Raw genomic sequence first — 10,017 nt, forward strand, 5'->3', positions numbered from 1 at the left:
ATTTTTGTGGCGCATAGGTGCATATTAAAGAAAACCATCCAGGTTCTATATTTCTTCAATTAATTCATAGCACTTGCTTGGTTTGATTATCATACGTTCCTCTCGGAGCATAAATGCTACACGTCACTTTATGGTGTTATCTTCACCTTCACATGTGTTTTTGGTGCATGTATACTACTATAGATTGTGTGTATATATTATGTAGTCAACCTTGCATTATGTGCACAATAAAAAAGGAACATGTATACCCGTATAAAAGAATAAAGTTGGGCATAAAACATAGTTCCAACTTCATAAGATGAAGTAAAGACATAAAGAGTAACTGAGAGAGTAAGTTAGTTAACGGGCAAGATAGTCATGAGTTAGTAGAAGAACAAAAAGAAGAGTGAAAAGCTGCATAAAATATTTAATCTCATTTTAGAAGAATTAAGAGGAAAAGGAAGAGAAATACAAAGTATAGGCGAGCTAAATAAGAGAAGACAAAGAATAGTTAGTTTCCATTAAATATGATTGCATATGATTAAGGACTCGTTTATTTATGATACTGATTACTTTGGAAGTTTGGAAGAATTGTTATATTTCAGATAAATCAAGGTTGGGATACTAACAAGCCCGCCAAGGGCTAGATGAATCAAAGGAGAGAACTCGCCAATCAACACGGCATAATTAAACGAGCATGGAAGCAACAGTCCCGCCATGGAAAACATAAAGATGAAACGCGGAATTATATTCTAAAATAACTTTTTCGACCTTTGAGATTTGTTTTGCAGATTTTTTAATAAGAAGATTATCGAGAGGACGCCCAAACTGGGTCAACCTTCTATAGGCTCTGAACTTGGCGTCCCGATTGTAACACCCCGTCACCCAAAAGCAATAAAATAGCATATAAACATCAGAGTATTTCACCAAACGGGCATGCTACATTGCAAATTCAAAATTCTTAAATAGAAAATAAAACTATTTAATTCAACATCAGTTATAACTTCAAAATAATGCAGCGGAAAGTTTTGCATTTCAATAACAACCACAACGATGTAAATCTCCAACAATATCCTGGCATTAAGCCTAAACAACAAAAGTCAACCAACAAAGGGCCACATCATCAAGTTCCAAAATTTGATACATAGGAGGAAAACAACAATAAAATAATATAAATATTCCCATCCCACGTATCAGAGCCCTAGACACGACAATGAGCCACCACCAACTACTCAGGATCACCTGCAAGTTACCCATAGGAAGGGCAACGTTTTCAAGCAGAAGGGGTGAGATTCACAACAATAAATATAGATACTAAAATCATCAAATGAATCTAACACCCTATTACTTCAAACATATTAATCTTGCAATTATCAATATTTAATTCACAAGCCACAACAACATCACCATAATAATCCATTTAGCAAGTATGTATACAATGTACATATTACCAATAACATCAACAACACATCAAGGTCACAATGAATATATATAAATAAATGTATATTCAACATCAACATCAGATAAAACCGAACAACAACCAAGACTCATGCAAATGACATGACCACTGCTAAGACACCATCTTAGACTTCTTAATGAAATGCATTATGCATGTGGTACCAATCAGGACCGAAGCCCTCACCGCTTTTGAATGGTTAAAGCATTCATCAGGACCGAAGCCCTCACCGCTGTTGAGCAACTAGTACTCCAGGACCGAAGCCCTCACCGCTGTTTTTATGCATATGCAATGGACCTACTTGTGTATATCTACATACAACTGACCATGCAATGCAACTCCATGTGACTCCAATTAATGCAACATGTATGGTTTAATAAATGATCATACATCATAGCCATCAGCAATAACAACAACCAGCAATTCATCAATCCATAATAATGCGCAATTAAATATAACTATGCTCGAATCCAACAACCTCAGACCACTACTAGTCATACAAGCAAGTTAGCACTCAGAAGCTGTGCAACTCGCCTCGCGAGCACATCTACTCGCCATGGCGAGTTCACAAAAACACTAGCTCGCCATGGCGAGTTCAAGGCGAACTCAAGGCGAGTGAAAATCAGGTACTCTCGGGAAAAGTGATATTTTCTCACTCAAACTCCAATTCTAAGCTCCCTATTCATCTTTTTAACCTAAAACTTCCACCATTCATCTTTATTATCATCTAGGTACCTTAAACCATTCCCAAAACATCTTATAACAACTTTTCAAAATTTAAGTTTTGTCTGGGCTTACTCGCCATGGCGAGTTGGACTGCTCGCGAGGCGAGCTATGAAGTTGCTCACTCGCCATGGCGAGCACAGCTACTCGCGAGGCGAGCGATGAACTTCTGTACGGGCAGAAATCTGGTTTTTCCCCAAAATCCCATTTTTCTTCCAATCACTCCCCAAATCAGTTTACAGATGCAAATTAACTTTCTGTATACACTTAGAACCTATTTCTAACATCAAAATCATGCTTACAACATCAAAACTCACAATTTCAACATAAAACCCAAAATCCCCAATTTTTACCAAAACCTGCTAAACTCACAATCAGACTTTAAATTCTACACTATTGAAGTAAACCCCACCCTTACCTTAATTTTGCAGAAGAAATGTGCAGCAAAAATCCACTCTTGGCTCTAACTTGGTCTTCTCCTCTTTTTCTCCCAACTTGTCAGTTTTACGTACAAAGCTTTCTAACCTCTCTTTTCCTAACTTCCCATTACTTGTAACTCCCTTCTATTTTCATTTAACTCCCTTTAATTATAATAAATATTAAATAACTCCCCTAACTCCAAAATAACTAATATTTCATACTTATTCTAATTATTATTAAATAAACCATATAATAAAATAATACACCATATAAATTGTAACACCCCGTTTTCCCAACGTGAAAATTTCATTTATTTAATCAGAGTAATTCACCTAAACGGAATGTCACACTTCTTTTCTTAAAATCATAAACTGAATAAATAATTATTTATCCTTTAAAATTCAATAACAAAACCTTTAATACTTCGCAGCGGAATTTATTCGATAATCTAAACAGTCTTTGGCACAAGGCCTCATCATTAATATCTCATACAAATTCGATCAACATCTTATTCATGAAAATTCTTTAAGCAATACGTAAGGAATAGAAAGACAACATTAAAATTCCCATCCCGTTACGTATCAGAGCACCTAAAGACACACATGAGAGCTAATCCACTCACAACAGCAACTTAAACTCGATCACCTGCAAGTTACTCATACGAAGAGCAACATTTTCAAGCAGAAGGGGTGAGATTTCACAAAACAATAATATCAAGCATATAATTCAATAATTATATTTAACAACACAAATAACTTCATCTATTAGTAATAATAATTCTTCATGTAATAATTCTTAATAACTCAACCAACTTCTAATTATCATTTAACACATATTAACCAAATCGTAACAAACATAGATCATCACATCATAGTCATAGTTCATATATAGCATAACAACATCTTAATCCTAATTCATATACAACATAACAACATCATTAATTCATAATAATAATTATTCATCAAACATCTCATTATCAATTCATTAATAAAAGACAACTTATCAATTTAACATAAACATCATCAAGTACACTTAACAACTCATAGATATCATCATGTAATCATCATCACTAATAACTTTAAAACAACACAATATAATCATCTCTTATTAATAGTAATAATTATCTACATCATAACATAAACATCTTCTTATAATAATATAACAACAACGTAACATGATATTCACTTAATAATAATAATAATTATATATACATCATCTCGTCATAATATAATAATATAACAACAACATATTCACCATCTTATAATAACATAAGCAACAACATAATCATCTTATGAAAATATAATCAACACATACTAACACCAAAATCAACATCATAAATCTTCAACATAAACATCTTAAACAATATCATCTTAAACATCATAGCATCTTTGATAAACAATTACCAAGTAATCACAACATTCGATCATCATCAATAACATAACATAATATTCACTTAATAATATTAATCATATATAGAACAACATATTCATCACTTAATAGTAACAATTATACACAACATCATAACAACTTAACAATATCATAATCATTATCTTAAACAACATAGCAACGTAACAATATCATAATCAATATCTTAAACAACGTAGCAACATAACAGTATCAAAATCAACATGTTAAACAACATAGCAACATAACAATATCATAATCAACATGTTAAACAACATAGCAATATTTTAGTCAACATCATATAATTCACATCGTATAATCTTCGTAGGTACTTCTTTAACAACACATAGGTAGAACACAACTCGACAAACTCATGGATGATAATTCATCGACAACTTAACAACTCATGGATGATAATTCATCAACAACGACCTTGACTCGACATATGCGACAATGCAACTTAGACACTTATATGCATGTGGTACCAATCGTCATCATAAGTATTAATATACTTTTATCGTGCGGAGGACAAAGCTCCTAAAACGTGCGGAGGACAAAGCTCCTAATCGTGGTGAGGACAAAGCTCAATGAAATGCTATGCATGGACTCTTAACAACAAAACACCGTAATCATCATAATCAACATATCATCATGCATCCAATAATTTGGAGCTAAACGTCATCATTTCATCATATATATAAACATCATGTACTTAGTTAAATAACAGCAGTAGCACAGTCAAGTCACACAACAACAGAGAGATATCAATATATCAATTGCAATTCACAACATAACAATATTAATGTGAAGCATCAACAACTTAAACATCAAACATCTTCCACATAAGGCATATAAATATTTCACATAACCAACAACAGCAACATAGGCGACACATAAACATCTCAGGATATAACAATATCAAATGTTAATCAACAACAACTCATGTAACTTAGTTAAATAACAATAGCAGCATAATCAGATTATATCAACAGCTTAATACCAATTCATTTTCAACAACTTCCTGATCATTCAATAATAATTCAAGTAATGCAATCAATCAATAAATCACATTATAAACACTTAGCATTTCAATATAGCTTCACAATTCACAATCATTATCTTTAATAGGTCACACTATGTACCTAAAGTTCATTTCTAACCAATCCAAGCAACTCAAGTCTCACAATGCACTAAAAACACTCAATTCTGGAAGTGCTCGCGAGGCGAGAGCATCTGCTCGCCGTGGCGAGTACAAGCCAACTTTCCAACTAAGGTTGTTCTAGGTTCAATCTCATTCCCATTCGTTCCCTAATCATTAGTAGGTATGTTCAGGCACTCAAAGGCACTCAAGGTCCAACTAAAAAGTCGAAATTACAAAATCCAACATGCTCTCTGCCTTAGCTCGCTATGGCGAGTAAGGTTGCTCGCTATGGCGAGCAATACCAAAAGAACTCGCGAGGCGAAGGGAAAGGGCTCGCGTGGCGAGCGATGAAGTTCATCACTCGCGAGGCGAGGATCATCACTCGCCAAGGCGAGCGATGAACATAGGCTCGGGCAGAATACAGGTTTTCTCAAAAATCCATCAACTAACATGGTTCAAAGCCTAATATTGATTCCAAAGTTTGTCCTAAACATAATCTAAGGTCCAGAAACACTTTTTACAGCAATCTAATCAATTCCTACCGTCTAATCATCAATTTTAGGGATTTGACCTAGTTTTCGTTTTCTCCAATTCAATCCTTTCTCAAGGTTTTAAGCCTAATTTCGATTCCTTAATTCATCTTAATCATTATCTAAGGTCTAAGGACAGTTTCTACATCTTTTTAACAAGTTTCCACCGTTCATTCATTAATTCTACAATTTTAACCTACTTTTCAATTCCTCAAAAACTCCTACATCATGTTAAACCTAACCATTGATTCACATACTTAATAGAATTGCAAAGTTAGTCTCACCCTTACCTTATAATCAGGAAATCGCAGCCCCTCTAGGTCTCTCCTATTTATATAAATCTTTAACCTACTTATTTTTCTCTTAAATCCAAATATTAATATTCTATTCTAATATATACATATATATATATATATATATATATATATATAAAATGTTTCTATAACAATAATAAATAACAATTATATCTCTATAACATATATATATATATATATATATTTTTCCATAACAAATCATACATATTTCTATAACAGATTATATATATTTCTACAACAAATCATGTATATATTTTTATAACAAATGACATATATTTCTACAACAAATCATACATATTTCTATGATAAATAACATTTATTTCTATAACAAATCATGTATATATTTCTATAACGAATCATATATATTTCTGAACCAAATAACATATATACATTTCTAAATCAAATAACATATATTATATTTCTAAATCAAATAGCATATATATATATTTCTAAATCAAATAACATATATATTTCTAAATCAAATAACATATATATTATATTAATAAATATATAACATATATCATAATAAAATATCACTCATCAAAATAAATCATTAGAGAGGGCGTTACATAAATCACCCAAAATCACACATATAAATATAAACATATGCATATACTCCACATAACTCATCAAACCATCATATATAAATATATATATATACTCCATATAGTTTCAAATTAATTAAATAAATAACTAGGGCGTTACAACTCTCCCCAAATCACAGGATTTCGTCCTCGAAATCTTACCTCAAGCAAACAGCCCCGGATACGACTCCCGCATCTTACCCTCCAGCTCCCAAGTCAAACTTTCACCAGTCGCTCCACCCCAAACGACTCTCACAAGAGGAATCTCTTTACCTCTCAAAGACTTCACCTTTCTATCATCAATCCTCAATGGCATAGTCTCAACTGTCAGGTTGTCCCTAACCTGCACATCATCATCCCTCGGAATCACATGAGAAGGATCCGCAACATACTTCCGAAGCTGAGAAACATGAAACACATCGTGCAAATTCGAAAGATGTGGTGGCAAACCAACTCTGTATGCCACTGTACCAACTCTCTCTGAAATCTGATACGGACCAATGAACTTAGGAGTCAACTTTCTCGACTTCAAAGCCCGACCAACACCCGTCAAAGGAGTGACCCTCAGAAAAACATGATCACCCTCCTGAAACTCAAGATCCTTTCTTCGCTTGTCATGGTAACTCTTCTGTCGACTCTGCGAAGCTCTCATCTTTTCTCTTATCAACCTTACTTTCTCAGTAGTCTCATGTACCAAATCTGGTCCCAACACAACACTCTCACCCGACTCAAACCAGCATAAAGGAGTCCTACACCTCCGACCATACAAGGCTTCGAACGGTGCCATACCAATACTCGAGTGATAGCTGTTGTTATAAGTAAACTCAATCAAAGGCAAGTGACTGTCCCAAGCTCCACCTTGCTCAAGCACACACACTCTCAACAAATCTTCCAATGATTGAATTGTCCTCTCCGACTGACCATCTGTTTGAGGATGATAAGCCGAACTCAACTTCAATTTCGAACCCAAGGCGTCCTGTAAACTCTTCCAGAACCTAGAAGTGAACCTCGGATCTCTATCCGACACAATACTAGACGGAACACCATGAAGCTTCACCACACTGTGAATGTAAATCTCTGCTAACTGTGCTACCGGATAACTAATATTAATAGGAATGAAATGTGCCGACTTCGTCAACCGGTCGACAACTACCCAAATAGCGTCATGCCCTCTCGGAGTGTTCGGTAAACTCGTTACAAAATCCATAGAGATACTGTCCCACTTCCACTCCGGTACATCTAACGGTGTCAACAACCCTGCAGGCTTCTGATGCTCAACCTTGGACTTCTGACAAATCAAACAGGCATAAACAAACTGAGCAACATCTCTTTTTAAACCGGACCACCAAAACAGTTTCTTCAAGTCATGGTACATCTTTGTAGCCCCCGGGTGAATACTCAAACTACTCTTGTGACTCTCCTCAAGAATCAACTTCTTCAACTCTTCATTGTCAGGAATACAAACTCTACCTCTGAACCTCAGCACACCCTGATCATCAACTTTAAAATCACTATCCTCAGTGTCATTACCTGAAGTCATCAAATCAACAAACTTCAAATCTTCTTTCTGAGCTTCTCGGATACTGTTCAAGAAATCACTATCAATTTTCAACATTCCCAACTGTATACTCTGGGGTGACAATTCACAGACAAGACTCATGTCTCTGAACTGTTCTAACAATTCAAACTCCTTCACCATCAAAGCAGATATGTGTAAAGTTTTCCTACTCAAAGCATCAGCAACCACATTGGCCTTACCAGGATGGTAATTCAAGCCAAAATCAAAATCCTTCAGTAACTCTAACCACCTCCTCTGCCTCATGTTCAGTTCCTTCTGGTCAAATAAATACTTCAAACTTTTATGATCACTGAACACCTCAAATCTGGAACCGTACAAATAATGCCTCCAAATTTTCAAAACAAAAACCACTGCAGCTAACTCCAGGTCATGTGTAGGATAATTCTTCTCATGAACACGCAACTGCCTAGAAGCATATGCTACCACCTTACCATCTTGCATCAGAACACCACCTAAGCCCAGCTTAGATGCATCACAGTACACAACAAACGGTTCTTCTGGTTTAGGCAAAATCAAAACAGGAGCAGTTGTCAATCTTCGCTTCAACTCGTTGAAACTACTCTCACACTGAGCATCCCACACAAAAGACTTACCCTTACAGGTCAACTGTGTCAACGGAAGAGCTAACTTCGAAAACCCTTCTATGAACCTGCGGTAATAACCAGCCAAACCCAGAAAACTTCTGATCTCAGTTACCGACTTCGGAGTCTCCCATTGTGATACCGCATCAACCTTTGAAGAATCCACTGCAATACCACTACCAGAAATAATGTGACCCAGAAAGCTCACTTCACTTAACCAGAACTCACATTTTGACAACTTTGCATACAATCTCTTTTCCTTCAACACTTGCAATACAATTCTCAGATGCTCTGCATGCTCCTCCTCATTCTTGGAATAGATTAAAATATCATCAATAAATACCACCACAAACTTATCCAGAAAAGCATGGAAGATTCGGTTCATGTACTCCATAAAAACACCAGGCGCATTAGTAACACCGAAAGGCATCACTTTGTACTCGTAATGACCATAACGTGTCCTAAAGGCCGTCTTCTGCATATCTTCATCCTTCACCTTTATCTGATGATAACCAGACCTCAAATCAATCTTACTGAAAATCTTAGCACCAACCAACTGATCCATCAAGTCGTCAATTCTAGGAAGCGGATACCTGTTCTTAATCGTAACTTTGTTCAACTGACGGTAATCTATACACAATCTCATACTACCATCCTTCTTCTTTACCAACAACACCGGTGCTCCCCAAGGTGAAACACTGGGTCTTACAAACTTTTTATCTAACAGATCCTCCAACTGCTTCTTCAACTCAGCTAACTCAGAAGCTGACATACGGTACGGTGCCATCGACACCGGCTTAGTTCCTGGAACAAGATCAATTGAAAATTCAACCTCCCTTTCTGGTGGCACATCAGGAATCTCATCAGGGAATACTTCTGGAAATTCATTTACTACAGGCAAACCATCAATCACAGCTTGATTTTCTAACGACAATTGTGCCATTAGAGAATACATCAGGATACCATCACGTTCAAACTGTTTCATCTGTTTCGTAGACAGAAGCTCAACCTCACCTTCTTCTTCAGCAGAAGAGAAATGTACCGTCTTACTAAAGCAGTTGATATGAACTCGATTATACTCTAACCAATTCATACCAAAAATCACATCCATACCCATCAACGGCAGACAAACTAAATCAATCACAAAATCTCTACCAAACATAGATATAGGACACCGCAGACAAACAAGAGAAGTGGTTACTGAACCCTTAGCTGGAGTTTCAACAACCATTTCCCCTTTCATATCAGACACATCCAAACCCAACTTATATGCACATTCAATAGCAATAAAACAATGAGTAGCACC

This window comes from Medicago truncatula, chromosome 3, assembly GCF_003473485.1.
Source record: "Medicago truncatula cultivar Jemalong A17 chromosome 3, MtrunA17r5.0-ANR, whole genome shotgun sequence".
NCBI lineage: Eukaryota > Viridiplantae > Streptophyta > Magnoliopsida > Fabales > Fabaceae > Medicago > Medicago truncatula.